This window comes from Stenella coeruleoalba (assembly GCF_951394435.1).
Source record: "Stenella coeruleoalba genome assembly, chromosome: 13".
Taxonomy (NCBI): Eukaryota; Metazoa; Chordata; class Mammalia; order Artiodactyla; family Delphinidae; genus Stenella; species Stenella coeruleoalba.
In genome coordinates, this window is record NC_137159.1 from 82,863,645 (window position 1) to 82,886,677 (window position 23,033).

Genomic DNA, 23,033 nt, shown 5'->3' on the forward strand with positions numbered 1-23,033 from the left:
TTCCCCACTAAACTGGCGCACGCATCCAATTGTTGACAGGCCGCGGAAACTGTTGCCAGAACTTTCCGTGGGGACACAGAGGGGGTCCTTTATCTCCATGTGGAGAAACCAAGATCCAGAAGGAGCTAGTTCATCTCAGACAGCCAATAAATGGCAGAGCCAAGACTCATCCTGTGTCCCCTGCTTCCTGGACCAGGGCTCACATCTGGTATCAGTCACCCCTGTCCCCCAAACGCTGTGTCTGCAATCCTAACAAAACAGCAGCCTGGTTGACTCAGAGAGCCCATGCCGTTGAAAGGGCGAGTCCGTACCATCCCATTAACCAACAACTTTGTAGGCCCAGCAGCTTGAGGGAGACCAGCCCGAGCGAGGGATTTCCGGCTGTCATTCGGCTCCTTTTTGAACCGTGTACCTGGGTAAGTTCCTCAGCTCTTCGCACCTCTGTCCCTCATCTGTAAAATGGAGATGGCGCTGCCCACCTCACAGGGCCAGGAAAGCGCCTGCGCCAGGCTGCTACATGGTAGGCATGCAGTGAGGGTCCTGCCCTCGTGTGTTTGGGAAATGCCCCAACCTGTACCTTTCTGTGGCCAGTAAAGGCTCTGAGCAGTCCTGCAGGAAAGAAGCCTGTTGAACCGTTTCACTCCAGTGAAGTCTAAATCTCATTCCTCCTGGAGCTGTTTTTTCTGGTTGCACTAGTAAAATCCTGATTTGGAAAACATCACTCCAAGCCCACCTGACTGTGAGATCCTCATGGAAAGACCCTGAGTCTGATCTCAGTATCACCAGCACAGAGGCTGGCTTGGGGCTGTTTGTGGAACTGAATAGGAGAAAAGCCCCAAGGAGGGCAGCCTCAGTCTCCTGAGAATTACAGACAGGAGTAGACACTAGGCAAACACTGCCCGTCAAGGCGAAGGAAGAAACAAGGAATTCGGTGTGCCTCCCTGCCACTGAAGGGCAAGGAGCGAGGAAGAGTGAGCTGTTACCGCGGCCCCTGGGATCCCTCGGGTGTTGCAGTGTCCTCCTGGGGTCCCTCGGGTGTTGCAGTGTCCTCCTGGGGTCCCTCGGGTGTTGCAGTGTCCTCCTGGGGTCCCTCGGGTGTTGCAGTGTCCTCCTGGGATCCCTCGGGTGTTGCAGTGTCCTCCTGGGGTCCCTCGGGTGTTGCAGTGTCCTCCTGGGGTCCCTCGGGTGTTGCAGTGTCCTGCTGGGGTCTCTTGGGTGTTGCAGTGTCCTCCTGGGGTCCCTCAGGTGTTGCTTCCGCCCCCTGGGGTCTCTCAGGGCTGAGCAAGAGACAGTCGGGAAGCCTTTGCTCATTGTCTCGGCACCCAGAGCAACCACAGCTCACAGCTCTTCAAACACTCAAGCCTGAACTAAGGAATCACCACTCACCAGGGAAGTGGTTCTGTCCTATTTGGAGCCACAGAACCCTTTGAAAATGTCACCTGCTCCCCCTCACCTCTTAGCACCAGATGTCACTAAAAAGTAGCACCAGAGTTGATCCCCATTTGAAACTGACCTGCATCGCTTGGCCCAAGAGTGTGATATAAATGACAAATTCATGGAAGAAGCCCAGAAGCCCAGAAGCCCAGAAGCTGCCCCATCCAAGGGGCTAAGGTCTCCACCGGGCGGGCCCCCAGGGGCACTGCTCTTTATGGGTCACTGTTCTAATTCCTAGTGGCTTCTCCGGAGGTGAAGGTGCTGGAGAGGGGCCTGCCCGGGTTGGGTCCCAGTGGCTTCAGCTTGGTCACAGCTGGCTGACCTGGTGCTGGAGGAGGCTGCTTCTGGAAGCACCCGCCATGCCCTCTGCTGGGAGCAGCCAGGCCTGCTCAGAGCAAAGCCTGGGGCCCCAACTCCAGTCACATGCTAATCTGGTTGTTATTTGAATTTAAATGAGCCTGATAGTTCAAGAGGCCCTATTACTCCAGACACAGAAAATGAAATTAGTGAGGAGCTCCCACGAGTGTGTACTAATCTCATCCTCTGGATAAGAGAGTTTAGAGGAGGGAGGGCGCCAGATCCCAGGGCTGAGTCTAAACTGATCTGCTAAATCCTCGCCCAGATTACGGCAGGGAGGGGACAGAGGTGGCTCGGACACAAGCCCCCCCACGTCCCAAAGCTCGGGAGAGAGGAGGCGGGAAAGATACAGCCAAGACCCCTCCTTCACTCTCCCATTCCCCAGTGGTGGAAATGATGCCGTGGGATGTTGTAAAGTTCACAGATTCAAATCCTGAGTTGGCCACTTACAAGCTCATGACCTTGAACCATAAAGATGATGAGCAAGGGCTTCCCTGGTGGCGCAGTGGTTGAAAGTCCGCCTGCCGATGCAGGGGACACGGGTTCGTGCCCTGGTCCGGGAAGATCCCACGTGCCGCGGAGCAGCTGGGCCCGTGAGCCATGGCCGCTGAGCCTGCGCGTCCGGAGCCTGTGCTCCGCAACGGGAGAGGCCACAGCAGTGAGAGGCCCGCATACCGCAAAAAAAAAAAAGATGACAAGCAAGTTTATTAAGCCCTTGTCTGTGCCAGGACTGTGCTGACTGCTTTGTGTATATCACGTACTCATTCTCTCAACCACCTGCTGAGATCTACTGTTGCCAATTCACAGATGGGGAAACTGAGTCCAGAGAAGGTAAATGACCTGGAAGCTCTGGGCCTTGAATCTCCTATTCATCTATAAAGTCAAGGTAATCCCCCGTCTCCAAGGATTAACTGTGGTAACATTTATGGAAACGGCCGGCACAGTATTTGACACAAGACGACAGGCAATAATGTCCTTTTCTGAAATGCATCCATGCATTCATTCATTTATCTCTTCGTAATTCGTGCACTCCTTTATTTAAAGTAAAAGGGCCAGCCATGGTGCTGAGATGCCAACAGCAGGCCCTCCGTTAGGCCAGGGCATTGCGGGTCCCGTTAACACACGTGTGTTCAACTTCACCACCCCCGCACCGACCACGTCAAGCTAGTCCCTGCAGAGTAAGGAGTAAAACTGAGCCATCAGCCCCCTCTACCAGGATTATTCATAATTCTAAAAATGGAAACAGCACAAATGCTAATCAGGAGTAGAATGAATCAACTGTGGTGTATCCGTACAATGGAATACTCTCTACAGCAACAAAAACGATGGACTACAGATACACAGAAACGTGGATGAGTCCCATAAACGTGACACTGGGCCGAAGAAGACATATGCCAGATCAAATGCCCTGTGATTCCATTCATATTCAGTACCAGGCCAGGCAAGACCCAGCTCAGATGACAGAGCCAGGACGTGGCCACGCCTGTGTGTTGAGGCCACAGGGGCTGGGAGGGGCTTCCTTTTCCCTGATCCCAGAGCCAGCTCCCCAGTGCGTTCCCTTCGTGGAAAGGCATCCAGCGGGGCTCTTAAGCCATGTGCACCTTTCTGTATTACAAAATCTGGCTTAAAAAATGTGTATTAGACCCTACACGCAGGGAGGCGCTGTATGACAGTGAGATGCCTGCGCGCGGCAGTCAGGAGGGTCAGGACTGGAAGGTGAGTGTCCGGGACACTGGGGGAGCCAGGAGATGAGGCAGAGAGGAGGGAAAGGCTCAGCCCGGTGCCTGCAGGTGTTCGGAGGTCCAGAAGGGAAGAGGACCCAGCAGAGGGGACAGAGAAGGGGGCCAGCGATGCTGGGGGGAGCCCCGAAGGCCATGGAAGCCTCTGGGAGCAGGTACAGCAGAAGTCACGGAAGATGAGGACCGAGGGCCCGTATGTATCTCGCAATGTGAAGGTCACGTGATAAGAGCATTTCGGAGGTGAAGAGGGGACAAATGCCGGATTGAAGCCAGCTGCAGAGAAAACGGAGGCAAGAAGGGGGACAAGACCCAGTGGATGCTACTGTCTGCCCAGGCTCAGCTCAATGCCGCCACCTCCAGGAAGCCTTCCCCTATGGCCCTCTTCCTCTCAAGGCCACGCCACTTTACAGTCACTTATGGCTGTCCCCACTATGTGAGCTGGGTGCTCCCCGAGAGCAGGGACTGTCTCTTTGTCACCCCTGTGTCCTAGCACACGACAGGCTCTTCAGAAACCTTAGCGCCACTCTCTCCCTCTTCAGATCACAGAAGGAAATTCTGAGACTTTCCCAAAACTCTGTTCTCCCGTGTAATGAATCATTCCTCCCCAAACAACTGTTTCTGTATTGCTGTGCGAAGATTATCAGAATAATGATGAGACCTAATATCGCATTAATTTGGTTGCAAATTATTTGTACTGTCACAGTCATTAACTGAGCGATTGCAATTTTGTTTTAATTTAATCTAGCTCCTTGTGCATTCTGTCAAAACCTCCAAAGAGAATGTAACCCAGAACCTCGTTTCAGAACAGACTAAATGTCAAATTTATAGAACGTATGGAGATCCACCTGCAGTGCCCACCCTCTGGAGTGAGGAAACCCAGAAACAGCAGGCAGACAGGTAAGCCCAGGGCAGGACCAACACTCCCTGCCTCTCACCCAAGAAACTGGTTCTCTGGCCCCCTCAGTCTCTCTAGACCCCAAGGGCCTCGAGGGCAAGAATTGGGTGGGATTCACCTCCCTCTCCCTCACAGGGCTCAGGGCAACATCCTGCATACAGCAGGTCTGTGCTCAAAAAGTGCTGGAAAAGCAGCCCAGGTATGAAGGAAGGAATGACTCAGCCCCCAGCAGCACTTATTTTCAGCCCACAGGAGGGACAACCAAGAGAACGTGTGTAAATAGAACCCACGTCCCCTGCATCCAGCTCACATCATGACCCCCGCCCCAGCCCAGGCTGCAGAGGCTTGGGAAAAGCTGGGGTGACAAGAATTCATCTGGCTTTTCACCACTGGGCTTCACAATCTTTGTGTTTGAACCAAACATAACCTCTTGCTTGCCAAGTGGCTGGTGGCTGACACTGCTACTGTCCTCCAAGAGCCTCCTGAGGTGGCATTTACCCCTCAGCTGACCCAGCTCACTGCTGTGCCAAAACCAGAGCACAGATTGGCTTGCAGGGAAGACTCACATTAGCCAGACTCATAAGACTGATGTATAAACCAAGAAGCCATTTTTTTTTTTTTTTTTTTTTTTTTACTGACTCGAGCAACTGAGGTGTGACAAGGACTGGGCTACTTTCTCCCAGAGATGCAGTATTCCCAGTCCTCTCTCTGGACAGGGTCACAGGGCCCGGGGGTCTCAGGGCACCCGGCATAGCGCCCTCACCTGCTCGCTGCAATTGTGTGGGCTTCCCGGCCCTCCAGCTGCTGAAGCTCAGGCTCCACCTCCTATCGTTGTGGCCAAGACCACTGCCCATTCCCTTTTTACTTCTCTTCCACTGCAGCCCCTCACCCTGGGGCTTTGGGGGAAATCCCAGCACAGGTAATGGGGTGAGCTCAGAAACTCCCCTCCCTTCATTCCATTGTTGCCTCCAGAATCCAGAACCGTCCCTCACACGTAGCCAAGGCTCAGTGAATAGTACTGAATGAGTGGATGGATGACCTGGCCAGGCTTTTGCCCCTCCCTCCTCTGTTCCTGCAGGTGAGCACTTCCCAGGAGGCAAGCAGACCTGGGGGGCTGTCCCCCAGCACTCCAAATGACTCAGATGCACCACATCCCAGAGGAAACACGGCTGGTCCCCCACCACCAAGAACCACGCAGCGGGCTTGCCCCTTCCTTTGCTCACAGCATTCACTCAGCTTCCTTTAGGTCCTACAGGCCTGGGAGCTGTTCTCCCTCTAAGAAGACTGTGCATAATAGACCGACTTGGAATTTAGCTTTGAGAGCAGCTGTATTTCCAAGGTCTAGACGGGCTCCTTGGGGTGCCTTCCGGGCTCTTCCCATAGACCCAGGCAGACCCCGGCCAGAGGAATCGAGTCCTTGGAGAGCAGTGTGGAATGGGGGCTTTGGATTCAGCTGATCTGGTTTAGAGCACGACCTGTGTGACTTTGGACAAGTTGAACAACCTCTCTGGGCTGCAGCCTCCTTACCCTTAAAGCAGAGCCAATGAGAACTTGATGGCATAATTACACCTCCCTGGGGGCCAGTGGGAGTCACGTAACCCTGACTCAGCATCACTCCCCCAGCTGGGTGTCTCTGGCTCTGGGAGAGCTCTTTGCAGTGTCCTGGAGGAAATTCCACGCGTTGGGGAGGGCCGGAAGGAAGAGAGCAGGTGTCACCCAGGGCAGGCCCAATGGCTCCTGGTTCGTGGCTCTGGGGCTGCTCCCAGTCAAATGAAAATCAGAGGCGTTGAGGCAGAAAGGAGACACTTTGGCTTGAAATAGAAGAGGGGAGGGAATCAGAAAAAGTGGAGGAAAACTCCAGAACCCGACTGCTGTGTGGCGTGGGAGACCAGATATCCTGCCCTACTCTTGCTTTACAGTAAGGAAACCACGGCCGGGCAGTAAGGGCCTGAGCTAGGGACACATCCAGTTCAGTCTGTTTCCAGCCCGTGCCCTCTCCACTTCTCTGGGTCGACTCGTAGGTGACCAGCTGGGTGGACAGAGAGACTGAGTTCCTTCTGTCTGCAGAATAAAGACTCAGAGAGAAGAAAACCCAGCCCGGGAAGTCTCACACGGCTAGGCTGCAATTTAACACATGACACTCAGATATGCCAAATATTTAGTCTATTTATTTCTCTGTAATTTATCTTACATTTTCACAAGACTCCACCCCGTTGGAGAATGTAAACGTGCCGATTAAAGAAATCCCAGTGGAATGGGGCCTTGTAACTCAAACACAGCAGAGGAGCCGGCATATCCCACTTCTCCTTTCAGAAAATGCATAAAAGAGAGCCATATGTAAAACAAAACGAAACAAAACAAAAAACCTTACCTTACACCATAGACAAAATTAACTAAAAAAATGGATCATGGGGGACTTCCCTGGCGGTCCAGTGGTTAGGACTTGGCGCTTCCATTGCCGGGGGCACAGGTTCAATCCCTGGTTGGGGAACTAAGATCCTACACGCCTCACAGCGTGGCCAAAAAAGAAAAAAAAAAAAAAAAAAAAAAAAAGGATCATGGGCCTAAAGGTAAGAGCTAAAACCACCAAGCTTCTAGAAGAAAACACAGGAGAAAATCTTCATGATCTTAGCATGGGAAGAATTTCTTAAACAAGACACAAAAAACACAGACTATAAAAGAAAAAAAGAAAAGAAAGAAAGAAGTTCAACTTCACCAAAATTAAAAAACTTTGATTTTCAAGACACTGTGGAGAAAATGAAGAGGGAAGGCACAGACTGGAAAAAATACTCACAAATCATATATCTAACAAAGGACTGGTATCTAGAACATAAATAACCCTTACAACTTAATAAGACGAGGCGTTTGAATAGCAAATTAGCAAAGATGTGCAAAGTCATCAGTCATTATTGAAACATACATTAAAACTATGGGGGAGGGGCTTCCCTGGTGGTGCAGTGGTTGAGAATCTGCCTGCCAATGCAGGAGACACGGGTTCGAACCCTGGTCTGGGAGGATCCCCCATGCCGTGGAGCGACGAGGCCCCGTGAGCCACAACTACTGAGCCTGCGCGTCTGGAGCCTGTGCTCCGCAACAAGAGAGGCCACGATAGTGAGAGGCCCACGCACCGTGATGAAGAGTGGCCCCCGCTTGCCGCAACTAGAGAAAGCCCTCGCACAGAAACGAAGACCCAACACAGCCAAAAATAAATAAATTAATTTAAAAAATAATAATAATAAAATAAAACTATGGGGGATACACTTGACCCCCACTTAGGACGGTTAAAATTAAGAAGACTGGCCACTAGCTCTAGTTGTCAACGAGAACTCTCACATTGCTCTCCGCGCTCAGGGGCATGTAGAAGGGCCAGTCACTTTGGAAAACACTTTGCCAGTTCCTTAAAACTTAAACATACACCTACCACATCACCAGCCATTCTGCATCTGCGTTATTTGCCCAAGAGGAAGGAAAGCATCCATGAAACACTTATACGTGAATGTTTGTAGCAGCTTTATTCATAAAAGCCCCAAATGTCCATCGACAGGTGACCAGATAAATACATGTGGTACGTCCATACGACGCAATACTACCCAGTAATATAAAGGAATGAACCCTGGTTGTACACAACTGGGTGAATTTCAAAATAGTTATGGTAGGTGAAAGAAGCCAGTCGAAAAAGAAATCAAGGGCTTCCTTGAGCGTCCAGTGGTTGACTCCAATGCTTCCACTGCAGGGGGCGCAGGTTCAATCCCTGGTCAGGGATGTCACGCAGGGTGGCCAAAAGAGAAATAAATTTTTTTAAATTCAAAAAACCAATCAGCTATCAGGTTCTATTTATATACATTTCTAGAAAATGCAAACGAACCTACACTGGCAGAAAGCGGACCAGTGGCTGCCTGGGGACAGGCTGAGGGTAAGAAAGAGCCTGAGGGAGAAATTACAGAAGGGCGTGAGGAAACTGGGGGTGACGGAGATGGTAACCAGCTGGACTTCGGTGATGGTTTCCTGGGTGTGTACATGTGTCCAAACTTATTAAATAGTACACATTAAATATGCACAGCTTACTGTATGTCGAGAGTACCTTAATAAAGCTAGGGAAAAACAGGAAAATAAAATCACTCCAACTAACAAGGAGAAAATCTCAAATTCCAAAACGCAGAAACAATGTAAACATTCTCTAATCACAGGGCAATAAAACTAAAAATGTATGACAAAGCCTGGGGGGAAAAGGCTGCCATCTTGAGGGAGGAAAGTTCTGCTAGCTCGTGAGTCGAAGAAGCCCAAACCCAAACTGCAGAATATGTGGAAATAATGATAAGGAAAACACCCCATACCAGATCCAGCTAAAATAGTTCTCACAGGAAAAGTGGTTTTAAAAACTTACATTTAAATAAGCAAACCAAAAAAAAAGGAAATAAATTATGTATCCAAAGTAGGAAATAAGAAAAACAAAATCAACCTAAGTAGAAGGAAAGAATACATACAAAAGTGAAAGTAATGGATTAGAAAAGCAATGCCCAGGAATGTCCTTACTCCACCTGGTGGGTGCAAAGCCCCTGCACTGCCCCCCTCCCCCTTCCCCTCTGGGCTCACCGGACACCTCAGGGTCTGCTCCATTCCTATGCCACCCCAGCTCTCCAGCACTCCAAACCTGGCCCACCTGGGGACAGGGATGGGGGATGAGCACACACCTGGGGATGGGGGGGATGAGCACACACCTGGGGGGCAGGGATGGGGGATGAGCACACACCTGGGGGTGGTGTGTGGGATGGACGAGCTCACAGGGCTGCAAGGTCTGGGCTACCAGGCCTGCAGAAGAGGGTCCTTCTCGTGCACCAGCTGAATGGACCACCCAGCAGAGGGCAGACACAAAGTCCACTCATAACGCTTCCCTGCCCTCAAGAGCAGTGGTCCCCAGCCCTTACTGCACATTACGATTGCCAGGGAGCTTTAAATATGCCCAAGCCCTTCCCCCAGACATTCAGATTTAATCGACTTTGGTCGTCTAGTTGCAAAAACCAGGAGCAAGGGGGGAGAGGAAGCTCAGGACACAGAAAGGAAGGTGGGCATGGGAGCCCCTCTGGAGTTCAAATCCCCTCTGCCTCTACCAGCTGTGTGGCCTCAGGCCAATACCTTGCCCTCCCTGAGCCTTAGTGTTTTCAAATGTAAGAAGTGTCCCTCCCAGATGACGGGTGGGGATCAGCGATATTCAGCTCAGCACAGGTACCGAGGAGTGTGTGACAAGGGGCCGCTGTCATCATCATCTCCACCTCGGCTGCCTCTGATTCCTGCAAGCCGACTGGGCTCCAGGACCAGCTGCCACATCTGGGGATTCAGATGAGCCAGAGAGGGAGAAGCCGGCCGTGTAGACAGGGCTGCCTTGGATCCACAGCTCCAGCCTCTGGGAGACTATTCTGGTTCCATTTCAGAATGCCTGGCTCCTGGCTCAATGGGCTTTGTCCCAAAGATGTAATTTCTATTTTGATTCCACTCGACATTTAATGAAATGACTTTCAGACACCACGCAGCGTGTCTGAGTTATGAAACCACATCTTCTGGATCCCCAACGCGGCACAATAACAGGCCCCCTCTTGTTGCTTCGGGAGCTGCCCCACGTCTCCTGTCTCCTGAGGGGGATGTGCTGAGCCCGGGGAATCAAGGCGGTGTGCACGCCCTGGGGCCCAGAGCCTGCCGTGCAGAACCTTCGCTCGGTCTGCCCAGGGCCCAGCCCTGTGCCCCTGCCACTCCCCAGCTGGACTCCTGCCCCCGTCTCCCTCTCGCCAATCCAGTGCCGTTCAAACTGCACATCAAAAACATTCAGGGAGGCAGGAAATCGATGGGGAGAGCTGCAAGCAGCATTGTCAGAAAAACAAATGAAAGAGAAGAGGATAGAAAACGCTGGAATGTATCAGGCGTCGTAAGAGTGACTGCTGCTTCACGACACGCTGGCTGTGGGGTGGACACCAGGCCCCTGTGACGTGAACGAAAGACTGAAAGGTGCGGCTCTCGTCCATGACCCTCAACCTGCCTGAAATGCACACCTGAGCGTGTCACTCCCCAGCTAGAACTCAGCGGGTTTAGGGAGACTTCAGGTCCCTCAGCATGACACCAAAAGCCCCCCTCATCCCACCCCCACCCCCACTAGAGAAAAGGAGCAGCCGGCCTGCCCACGCCCCCAACAGGACTCAAGGTCAGGACCCAGTGGGCAGGGCGTGACATCACGGGCGTCTCCTAGGTGATCGGGAGTTTGTTGGGGATCACGGAAGGGCCGGAATCATAAGGTCACTCACGTGTTTGGAACGAGGAAGCTGCGGGGCTCACAAGCCGACTGCTTGAGAAGGCAGGTGGCTGTCTGCAGCTGGAGCCCAGCCTCGAGGCGCCAGAAACCTCTAGAACCACAGGGATACCAAATGCTACTCTGCCAACAGCTTCATAAAGCTCGGTTCCCACCACATCCTGTGAACATCTGGACGAGCACAGGTTCCAAAGAAAATTGAGAAAGCAATACATTATGCACTAACAAGTAGATGTGAGATACACTGTGCACTAACAAGTAGGTGTGGGACCTCGTCACTGACCTTTGAGGAACCCAAGGCCTCGGGGGCTCGCTGCTTCTCCATCCCCCCTGCATCCACAGAAGGGAGCACAGCCCGGCCCAGAGCTTGGGGACGCTTGTGGAAGGAAGTCCACCACGGTTCAGGTGTCCGGCTCTAAAGACCTGAAGCTCCGGGTCATAGGACGGTCTCCACAAGGTCCTGTGAATGCAGGGGAGGGATGGCCGTAATATCCACCTAGCACCTGCAGTCACCGTTAGCGGGAAGGGAATGGGGAGTGGAGACAGCGACCACCCCCTCCAGGGCCAGCGCCTCTGCAACCATTATCTCGATTAATCCCCACTAGTGTGCCACTCACCGCCCCACTGCCCTGCTGCTGGGTCACAGACAGCGGCTTCCCCCAGGTCAGTCACTCACTAGCTCCTTCATTGATTTATTCATTCAATAAACATTTGAGAGAATCCAGAGTGCCAGGCCTGTGCCAGTGCTGGCTGATGATACCGTGGACACATTAGTCCCCATCCCTACCCTCAGGGGACTCAACACCCATGGGATGGGGAGGTCACAAAAGGGACAGACAGATCCAATTCTGTATTATAAACACTCAGAGCCACACGAACACAGCCCCACTGTGTCTGGGTAGCGCCCTGAGAAAGTAACCTGGAGGTTGAACCCCGAAAAAGCAGAAGTTGGACAGGTGGTGAGATCCAGGCACAGGTGGGAAAGCCCTAAGGCTCAGTGCTGGTCAGGCAGGGTGGCACGGTGAAGCCAGCAGGTGCCTTGGCTCCCGCGGGGTGAGGGCAAGGGGGACCCATCATGTGATTTGCTTTCTAAGAGATCATCTGCAGGCTATGTGGATAACGGATTGGAGGAGGGCAAAGTGCGGAAAGGCAGCCTGACCGAGTGTGGCCAGAACCCAGGTGAGACGCCCAGAACCCAGGTGAGACGGCCAGCCGTGATCTCCACTAGGACGGGCTGCCTGGGAGCATCTGGGAGCGGATCCGCAGGATGGGGCCGAGGCGGGTGCGGGTGAGGGAGAAGGGAGGGTGGGAGGCTCCCCCTCCTGGCCACATGAGGAAAGGCAGATCCCCCAGCTTGGGGATTTCTGACCTGGAGAGTTGTGGGTGCCGTTCGCAGAGCCAGGAAACGGCAGATGGTGAGCGTGTTGGGGGTGTAGTTTGGGGAGTGTCGGTGCGACACCCAGGTGGAGAAGCTTACTTGAATAACTCAACCTGCGTCGAGGTGAGAGTTTCGATTCCACAGACAGGTGTGGAGAGACCCTGGGGGAAAACCCTGCAGGAGAGAGAGAGAGAGAGAGAGAGAGAGAGAGAGAGAGAGAGAGAGAGAGAGAGAGAGAGAGAGAGAGAGAGAGAGAGAGAGAGAGCGCGCGCAGGGGGAGGGGGGGAATGGGGGAGGCAAAGGGAGGACTGAGAAACAGCCTCCAGAGCGGAGCCCAGAGGACACAGGTGAGAACTGAAGGGGCCACAAGGGGGCAGCACGACAGACGTGAAGGTTCAGAGCAGCTGAACCAGGCTGCCCCAGGCTCAAATACCAGCTCCTCCCCTTACTGGCTGTGTGACCTTGGGCAAGTGACTTAACCTCTCTGCGCCTCCGGTCCCTCGCTTGTAAAGGGATAGTGTGAGGAGTGAATGAGTCAGTATATGAAAAGTGCTTAGAATAGTGCATGGTGAGCAACATAGAAACGTTAGGGAAAAGAAAACAAAGGTCCTGGTGTCTAGGGAACGCAGTGTCAGGGTTGAGGTGGGGAGGAAGCCAGACAACACGACCCAAGAAGGATAAAGAAACCCAGACTGGGATCTGGGAAAACTCCGAGGGGCCCAGGCCCTGCACCGGACCCCTGCCTGGTGTTCTGGCAGTGCCGGCTGACAGGTCATGAAGGCTGACCCTTCCTCCGTCCTCCCCCCACCCCAGGTAAAACCACTCAGGCCCAAACTGCTGCTCCCCAGGAACGTGGATTCTCAGACCCCAAACACGCTGGGGCCCACGGGGTGGGGGAGGCGCGTGGCTGTCCACAGTTCCCTCCGGTTCACTCCGCTGAAGGCCCGACGGGCCACGAGGCCCCTTCTGACCACACGCCGAACAGCAGAGGCTGGAGGAGCTGGGCCTGGACCAGGTGGGGGCAGAGGTGCCCCTGCAGGGGGACAGACTCTCCACTGCATCCCCAGGAATAGGCGGGGGGCACCCACAGACGGCGGAAGCAGGAAAGCAGCCCAGGGAGCGGGCGCAGGCCTCGCGCTCTTCACAGCCACCCTGTCCCTCTGCCCTCGGGACCCGGCGCACCCCTCTCAGCCTCACCCACGGCGCCCCCCTGGCCGCCCTGGCCCCCCTCCTCCTTTGCTGGAAGCGCCCCTTTTTCCAGTCTCGTGGGACAGTCCTTGCCCTCTCCTCTCCTCGTCGACACGCACTTCCTGGGGTTCACTCGTCCCATGACTTCAAAGACCCCCGCGGTGCTGTGTCCAGCTTAGGCCTCTTCCCTGGACTCCAGTCCCTTGTTCTCACCTGCCTGTCCAGCACGTGCCTGCGTACCTAGCAGGCATCTCAAGGGTAACCTGCCCAGGACAGGCCTCTCGTGTGTGTCTCCAAGTGCTCTGCTCTGGCACCCTCCTTCACTACCCTCTCACACCCACAGGCAGCCCCTGAGCTAATCCCATCTGCTCTGTCTTCAAAATCCAGGCAGAACTTGGCCGTGCCCGCCACCTTCCCTGCTGCCCTCCCCAACCCGGGCACATCGCCGTCACCTCACCTGGGCAGGTGCAACAGCCTCTGAGCGAGTCTCCTGCTTCCACTGGACATCCTGGCTGATGCCTGACACACAGGAACAAGAGTGCTCCTTTTAAAATGGAAGGAGGACTTCCCTGGTGGTCCAGTGGTTAAGACTCCGTGTTTCCACTGCAGGGGGCACGTGTTCAATCCCTGTCAAGGAACTAAGACCCTGCATGCCGCACGGCCCAGCCAAATAGACAGATAGATAGACAGATAGATAGATAAAATGGAAGGCTAATCCCCCGCTTTCCATGCTTCTCATCCCTAAAACAAAAGCCAAACTCTTTACCTTGGCCTACAAGGACCCACGAGACCCTCCACGCACACACACAAACCCCACTGATCTGACCCCGTCTCCCAACCCTCAGGCTGCTCTGATCACACGAAGACAACGGAGGTTCCTGCCTCAGGGCCTTTGCACTTGCCTGGTGGTTGCTGGAAACACGCTTTCTTCCTTTAACCATGTGGTCTGTCCCCCACTTCCTCCTCTAGTTCCTCGGAGAGCCCTTCCCTGACGGCACACAACAAAGAGCACGTGCCCCGCCCCCGCCCGCGCCCCCAGGGCACCGCTACGGCCTGACTTACCGCACATCCCTGAGTGGTTGGCCTTGTCTCCCCAGCAGCACACACTCTCCACAAGGGCCTGGGCCTCATCTGCTTTGTGCTTGCTTGTCTCCCCAGCGCCTGCAGCCCGGGGGAGACATAGTAGGCCTGGAATTAATGGCCTTCCCGCCCCACGCCTCACCCCTCCCCCCGACTGCTATGTCTGCCTCGCCTGTGCTCAGTGTCTGTGACCTTGGAACAGCACCCCCACCCCTGGCCCCCTGCTCTTTCCTTCCCAAGAGCACATAGGGGGTTCTTCTGCTCCCTACTCTCTCCCTCCCTGGAGCCAATTACACGTCCTCCCTGTGACCCTGGAGCACAAGACCCTTAACCCCATGCCCCCTTGACTCGAGACCACACGCAGACAGCAGGCTTGCTCCACTCAAGGATTCAGCCTCCACCTGCCTCTGCTGGCAGCAACCAGGGATGCGAAGGAGACGGGTCCTGCCCGGGGGGAGCTGACAGTCTCCCTGGAGAGGCCACATGAACAAAGGGACGTCATCCTAGCACAGCCCACGACACCTGTCACTGAGCGTGGCTGGCTGGCACTAGCTCTCCGAAGCCCTGTGGAGGACACAGTCGGGGGTGGAGGTGGGGGAACAGAGGGCCCAACACCCCACCTGAAGTCCGGGCCCTGACATCTGCGGACTGAACCCCTCTGAGCTCGGCCTGTACACAGCGGAGCGGGACTTAGCTGGGCTCAGTTCTCTGAACTGAAAAGGGCTTCGAGCTGACCCCTGGCCAGCCCTTACCACAGAAGCCACTGACTCCTGGTTCCCAGCCAGATCCCGAGCCTTCTAAGTAGCATGCAGAGATCACTGCAGAGGAGTGGGTGCACACACTAGTCACCAGCGTGGCCCAGCAAGTGGCATGACATCCACGGGATGCAGCCCCAGCTCGTCGGCCTCCACATGCCTGGCGCTTCCAGCTGCAACTCCAGGGCTGGGTCCAGCACCCCAGGCTCGGGGCCCACCCCTCTGCTTTGAGCTCCTCCCGGGGCTGAACAGCCATCCACCTGGTAGGTGCTGCCCTAGTTGCTGCAACTACTCTTCAACATTCATTAGAGGAAAACTGAAACAGAAAAACAGAATAGAAAGGAAAACTGCCCTCCCTCCCACCACCCTGATTTCATTTTTCCGTTTGTGATACCGCCCGTCTTTATCCAGATGTACGTGTATTTCTTTATCATTTATATCACTGTAACCAAAGTATACTTATAATTTTATGTTCTGCTATTTCATTTCCCATTACTCTGGAGGCAGCTTTCCATGTTGCCACAGAGCCTTCATATCTACCATTTATAATGACTAGTTAGCATTCTACTGAGTAGATAGCCTGTAATTTATTTTAACCATTCCCCTCTGCTTGACACTTAGGCAATTTCCAGCTCCAACTCTAATGGGAGACAGAAGGCAGAGTCCCCTGTTAGAGATTTCAAAATGAATGGGATGATTCAGCCGTGTAGCGAGCATTCGTGGAGAACCTTCTACCTTCTACCTGTAGAGGACACAGAGGAAGCAAGTCACGGGGCCCTGCATCCACACCCCACACACAGGCACGACCACAAACCCGCAGTCAGTCAGCGATCCCCTCACCAACCTGGTCCGTCCCCCTCCGGATGGCTCCACATACTTCCACGGCTCCCCATGACCGCCAGGGCAAGCAGAACCTCCTTAGCCTGGTGCCCCAGGGCCTGCCCTACCCCCCCTTTCAAGCTCCTCTCTTCTCTCCCACCAGGTGGTTCATGCACCACCCCTGTCATCACCTCCCCCATCTCCCCAGACCCAGTTACGCTCTCCTGCTTCAGGGCTTTGCAAACCCTTGTCACCCCTTCTTCCCCCTGCCTGGCCCACCCCTAGACGATCTAAGGTGCCACTCAGCATCCCCTGGTCCGTGAAACCTTTCCTGGCTCCCCAGGGCCTGGCCTCCTCCTCTGAGCCCCGCAACGCCTGGGCTGACCTCTGCCTCGGCACTTAGCATCTCGCACCCGTGGTGTGCTGGAAAAGGTAACAATCGGCTCTCTGGGTGGGGAGCCCGAATTGTAGCATTGATCAGTTTCCATGCTGTAAATACCAAAGCTGATTCTGAGCCACCAAAGTGATGTCACTGGTCATGGAATTGGAAAGAGATGCCCAGTAACGTGCTGTTATGCAGTTATTTCCACCAGACAGATATAAACAGCCCGAGCAGCATGGATGATAGTAACAGGTAGTAAGACTTTTGAATGTTTATCATATTCCGCTTTAATCTAATTTATCTAATTATAAGTTTATGTAATTTAGTTTTTAGTAATGGCTTTAATTAACAACTAGCTCAGTGTTATGGGTTGAATTGAGCACTGCCCCCAAATTTATATGCTGAAGTCCCAACCCCCAATACCTCAGAAGTAATTAAGGTTAAATAAGATCATAAGGATGGCCCTGACCCAATCTGACTGGCATCCTTTGAAGAAGAGATTAAGGGCTTCCGTGGTGGCGCAGTGGTTGAGAGTCCGCCTGCCGATGCAGGGGGCGCGGGTTCGTGCCCCGGTCCGGGAAGATCCCACATGCCGCAGAGCGGCTGGGCCCGTGAGCCATGGCCGCTGAGCCTGCGCATCCGGAGCCTGTGCTCCGCAACGGAAGAGGCCACAACAGTGAGAGGCCCGCGTACCACAAAAAAAAAAAAAAAAGAGAGATTAAGACACACACATAGACCGAGGGTTGACCACGTGAGGACACAGTATGGAGGTGGCCATCCACAAGCCAAGAAGAGAAGCCTCAGGAGAAGCCAAACCTGCTGACACCCTGATCTCGGACTTCCAGCCTCCAGAGCTGGGAGAAAATAAGCGTCTGTTGTGTAAGCTGCCCAGTCTGTGGTACTTCGTTATGGCGGCCCTAGCAAGCTAATACACTCCCAAAATCCCTGAAAATTTAATAACCAGCTCGAGTGGGTACTTGCTGGCTCCAGCCCACCACTACTGACCATCTACCACTTTCCCGTTTCCTGACTCGACTGTAGATCCCTCAAGAGCAAGGTCCTGTCTCACTCAGAGGACGTCAAATGCTTTCTCGATAGGGCCAAAGAGAAAATATTTCAGCCCTACACACCATGCAGCCTCTGTCGCAATACATAAACAAGCAATGTGGCCATGTGCCAGTGGAACCATCCACGGGGTGCTGAAATGCGGATTCACATAATCTCCATGCATTATGAGATATTCTTTTGATACATTCTTCAACATTTTTAGCTCAGAGTCTGTAAAAACAGGCAGCAAACCAGATTTGGCCCCGGGGCCTGGTTTTCTGACCCCTGGCCGTCGGAACGTCCCTCCCCCAGCAGAGGGAGGAGGGCTTGGTTAATGTTTGATGATCCAGGGAGTGTTGGAATGAAGGCCCACCAGCCAGCTCGCAGGCTTGGCATTTCAGTCGGCCAAGTTCCCTTCCAGGCAATGTCAGGAATCTTTTTTTTTTAATGCAGAATGTTTTTCTAATATGCCAAGGGAAGAAGAGCTTTCTGAAACGTAAATCAAATCTGTCTCTGCGAGGCAGACCCATTCCCTCTTTGCTGCGTCTAATATTCTAAATGATGTCTTAGAAAGAAAATGCAGTGCCTTTTCCATTAATAACTTCTGTTTACCGAGCGTCTCAAAAATGTGCCAAATCAAACCGGTGGAGACAGAACTATGGATCATTGGTTCCCAAGGCTGGGGGTTGGAGGGGAAACCCGAGGGACTGCTGTTGGGTATGGGGTCTCTTTATAAAGTGGGTTGTGGTGATGGTTCCACAAGTCTGTAGTAGCCTAAAAACCATTGACACTGTATCTCCATAAAGCTGTTTAAAAAATACACCAGGCACTATAGTTACCGAGTTCTCACGGTGACAATTTCTAAAACCAGTCTTTGCTGCCACTGTCCCTGCAGTGACAGAAACAGGCTCGCCGAGGTGAGGAAATGCAGCTCAGCAACTGCAATCCGTGTGGGATTGGCCCAAGGCAGGCTGGAGCAGACCAGGGCGCCCATCCGCAAGCCTTCTGAGGCAGGAGCACGTCCTGGGGTCCTGCAGGAGAGGCTGCCCACCCCAAGGGGAAGGAGGGAAGGCACAGCCAGACCTCACACAGGCAGCCATGCCTCCAGGCGCTTTCTGGAAACAGCTGGAACCTCGCCATTTTCCACCTCCAAGGTCACTCACTGCTCCCACTCACCTTGTTACTAAGTCCGTGAGTGCCCGGCTCTCTCCTCAGCCTTCCTGGTGCAGTGCAGGGCGCGTCGCTGCAACCTTACTTGGGAGACTTGGGTAGAAGCCAGCCGGCAGTGGTTCCCTGGGTCCAAAGCCTGGGCTGTTGATGAACTTCTCTGATTTACAGACAAAACAGGGGAGGCTCCTGCCCAGGCAGACCACAGGGCCACGGGGACAAGGAGAGGGCAGAGAGTAGCCTCCGCACCGCGCCAGGCACACAGGGAAAGCAGGACCAGGGGATCGAGGACACAGTCCCCTGGACAAGGTGCCTCCTCGAAGCGCCTCCGCGGGACCGGGGCGGAGGCCTGGGTGCCTCATAAAGGGGAACAAGAGCTCCCAACTAGTAAAGGGACAAGAGGGTGGCCATGGGGCCAGGACACCTGAGTTCAGGTCGGCCACTGTTTATCCATATCCACGTGCTTTCCCCAGCAAGGCATGTGACCTCCCTGTGCCTCCAGGCCACATCTGTAAGATGGGTCTAATCCTCGCTGCCCCAGGGTGGTGTGGATCAAATGAACTCAGGGCTGTGAGTTGTTGTGAATTCATTGGCTTACTTAAGTGAATAGTTTGGGGTGTGGACTTCAAGTATGGCTGGATCCAGAAAATGAAGTCATGAGGACTCTGTTTCTCTGTAAATCAGCCCTCTTTTCCCGTGTGTGGGACCCACTGTGCATACAGGCCTACTTCATGGTTGAGGGGTGGCTGCAGCAGCCCCAGATTCTCTGTACCCTAAACTCCAAGGCCGGGGAAAACAGGGCCGCCCCTAGTCCAAACCAAACTCGAGTCCTAAGCCTGGCTCTGGTTGGCAGTAACCAGTTCCTCCGTGCAGGCAGTCTGGAACTCCACTGGCTGTGGTCAAGGTACTTTTGATTGTGGGCAACAGGGGTCAGTCTGGCAGGAAGAGGGGGTAGCGAGCCTTTCCAAGGCCCTACCCACTCCCGAAGCAGATTCCATCTTCCTAGAGCCGGGAGGGACGGCAACTCCCCTCCCCATTCTCCACCTGATTCAGAGGGTGCAGAGTTACAGGCCTTCTCTGGGTCTCAGGCAACCTCGGGCAGGTCCTTTGAATCCTCAGGTCAAGCACACCCAGCAAGGCTCAGCCCCAACGCCCAAACTAAGAGGGTCTTGGTCTCCATAGCCACGTGTGTCCAGCACCAGCCCCGCATGTCTCTTCACATGCTACCATCAGGGCCTCAAGCCCTCAGCTGGTTTGTCCCCAGGTCAGTGCGGCCAAATTGCAAAACTCACACCGCTCACATCACGAGCGGCCACTAGGTCACACCTGCCCAGTCCACACTGGTCCCAGAACCTCGCTCTGAGGTACCACCTGGACACGGGAGGGTGAGGCATCCTTGCACTTGGATTGTGAAGACGAGTCAATTCTGGGAAATTGCATTACTACCTTGACATTGTCCATTCCATAAAAAACCCCATTCTACGCTCCACATCTGACCTTCAGATAATTACTTCAGCTACACCCCTTCAGGTCACTAACTCATCAGCTGTGTCTAATCTTACTAAGCAGGATATTTTCTAAAGCTCTAAGAGCTTGAATTCCAGTAGTGTTGTATTCCTAGACATTCTAGCTGGTTCTTTTTAAAAATCTGCCTATTCTTTATAGTTCTGTTCTTTGGGGTTTGATTCTTTTTTAACATCTTTACTGGAGTATAATTACTTTACAATGGTGTTAGTTTCTGCTTTATAACAAAGTGAATCAGCTATACATATACATATATCCCCATATCTCCTCCCTCCCACCCCTCTAGGTGCCTCTCTCACTTCGTCCCAGTATACCCTTCCCCCTCCCCATGTCAAGTCCATTCTCTAGGTCTGCGTCTTTACTCCTGTCCTGCCCCTGGGTTCTTCAGAACCATGTTTTTTTTTTAGATTCCATATATATGTTAGCACACATATACGTTACACACACATATATATAGCACACATATACGTTACACACATATATATATAGCACACGTATACGTTATATATATATAACGGTATTTGTTTTTCTCCTTCTGACTTCATTTTCTTTGATCACACATTATCTTATGCACGTAAGTTCTTGAGATTCTTATACCCATTGTTCCTACAATCATGTGGCCTGTTTCCCTGCACGTTTTGTAACGTGGGAATCATGCGCAGTTTGGTTGGGAGTATGTATCTCTCGTGAGTTCCTAGACCCCAAGTCTGAGAGGCACAGGCTTACGTAGGGTTTTGATTTTTTCAGAGCCCAGAAACATGAACACCCTCAGCCTCTCCCCCAGGGCCGGTGGGATTATTTCTTAAGTCTCCATTTCATCCAGGATCCTGCTTTGTGCAACTCTTTTGGTTCTAACTCCCCCTAGTACAGATTAATCCCTCCCTCCAAACCCAAGGGTGTTTGGTCCTTCATCCTCTGATTTCTCTAAGGGCTGCTCCAAGCACAGGTTCCCACCCGGCACCTGTGGATCCCCCTTTCTCAGGAGGTCATTGCCCATCTAACGTTTGTGGCTTCTCACTGGGAGGCGTCTGGAGCGGGAGGCTTTAGGGCGCCTCAGCCCACCATCTTGCTGGACCACTCTAGTCTTTAGAACCAAGCTGAGGAGGTTGTGGTTACTGAATCCACTCCAGGGAATGACAAGGCGACATCACTGATGGTGTTCTTTCCCAAGTGCCCAGAGAGTACAACACCAGGAGGGGAAGCCTCCTCTACAGAAGGGGATAGGGTTGGGTGACGGGGGGTCCTATCAAAGTCTTCTCTGGTTTGAATCGGCCAAGCCATGCAATCCTGTAGCCTCAAAGCTGCAGCCACTCACTGAGGGGCTGGGACTGTCTTGCTCTGCAGAGTTAAACCATTATCAGGATCTCCGGAAGCTCGCTGGCCAGATGGCATTTGCAAATACCCATCTAGTTCCGGCTTTGCACAGAGCCCGTCTCCAGGCTGGATCCCAGGCCAGGCAGTGCCCAGCAGGCAAAGGCAGCCTCTCACAGCTCTGCTATGGGCAGCCGGACTTGGCCACACCACGTGAGCACAGCCCCAGGGCTCAGGTGTGATGAAATGTGCCTCCTGCGTAAGTGCCAGGGCTCTATGCATCTGAAGCCCAAATCAGGAAGCGCATCCAGTTGAAACTGCGAAGTGGGATCCAGGCACTGGCTTTTTAAAGCCTGTGAATGACTGCAGTGCACACCCGGAGCTGAAAACCACTGGTCTGAACTGTGTAGGAGTCCATCCCAATCTCAAATGTCTGAGAACCTCCCAAAGGGAACTTGTTAAAATTGTGGGCTCCCTAGTTTCACCCCAAGATTGATTCAGCAGGTATGGGATGGGGCCCCTGAGCCTTTAATACCAGAGGCAATTCAGACTCAGTGGTCTGACCACACTAACTCTGACGCAGGCCCCTCCAAGTGAAGTACGGAGATGTGTCTGAGAAAGGCCACGGGCAGCTGGCACAGGTGGATGGATGGCAAGAAAAAACACGACCCTGGGCTGCCCACTGGGAGGCTGTTCTAACAGTTGATGATCCTTAGAGCACGGCTGCCTGGAAAGTACCCAATGGTGCGACCAACCCAACACTATGAATCAAATAATAAAGGCACGGAGTGCCCTTGGGGTGCAAAGGCAAAGCTGCCCACGAGACTCCTCCAGGACACAGCACACTTCTACCCAAGACACGATCCAGCCCCAAATACCAGCTCAAATTAATCACATCCACCAGCCACTCCCTGAGGGCCGATCCTTGGAGGCTGCGTGCTCCCTGAGATAGGGAGCGGCTAAAACTTGTGCCTTCTAAGGGAACATTCTCCTTCATAGAAGAAACAGAGGACTCTTTTTTTTTTTCTTCTTTTTTTCTTTTGCGGTAGGCAGGCCTCTCACCGTTGTGGCCTCTCCCGCTGCGGAGCACAGGCTCCGGATGCGCAGGCTCAGCGGCCATGGCTCACGGGCCCAGCCGCTCCGCGGCATGTGGGATCTTCCCGGACCGGGGCATGAACCCGTGTCCCCTGCGTCGGCAGGCGGACCCTCAACCACTGCACCACCAGGGAAGCCCCAAGAGGAGGACTCTTAATGCAACAGCGCAGGAAGGCAGGAGCACAACAATCAGTAAGATTCACCCCCAATCCCCACCTCTACCACGGAAAAGGAATGTCACCACGCGGCTCCTAAAGGTTCCCACCCACTTAGCATTCCCTGCGGCGCCTTCCCTGGTTTGGCTCCGAACTACATCGCCATCTAACACCAGGATTTACTTATGCATCCAGCTTCCTCCTCGAGTAAACCTAAACCGCACAGGGTGGCTGCGTCCTCGGTCCCACCTGACAGAGAACAGTGCCCAGCAAGACAGCTGCTGTTCGCTCAATGAGTAACTGCATGTCTGAAGTGATGACACACAATGAATAATTTGCTAATTTGGGAATGGACAGGTGAAGGTGGGTGGGATAGTCCCAGGAAAGGGCATTTATAGACAAGAGGGACCAA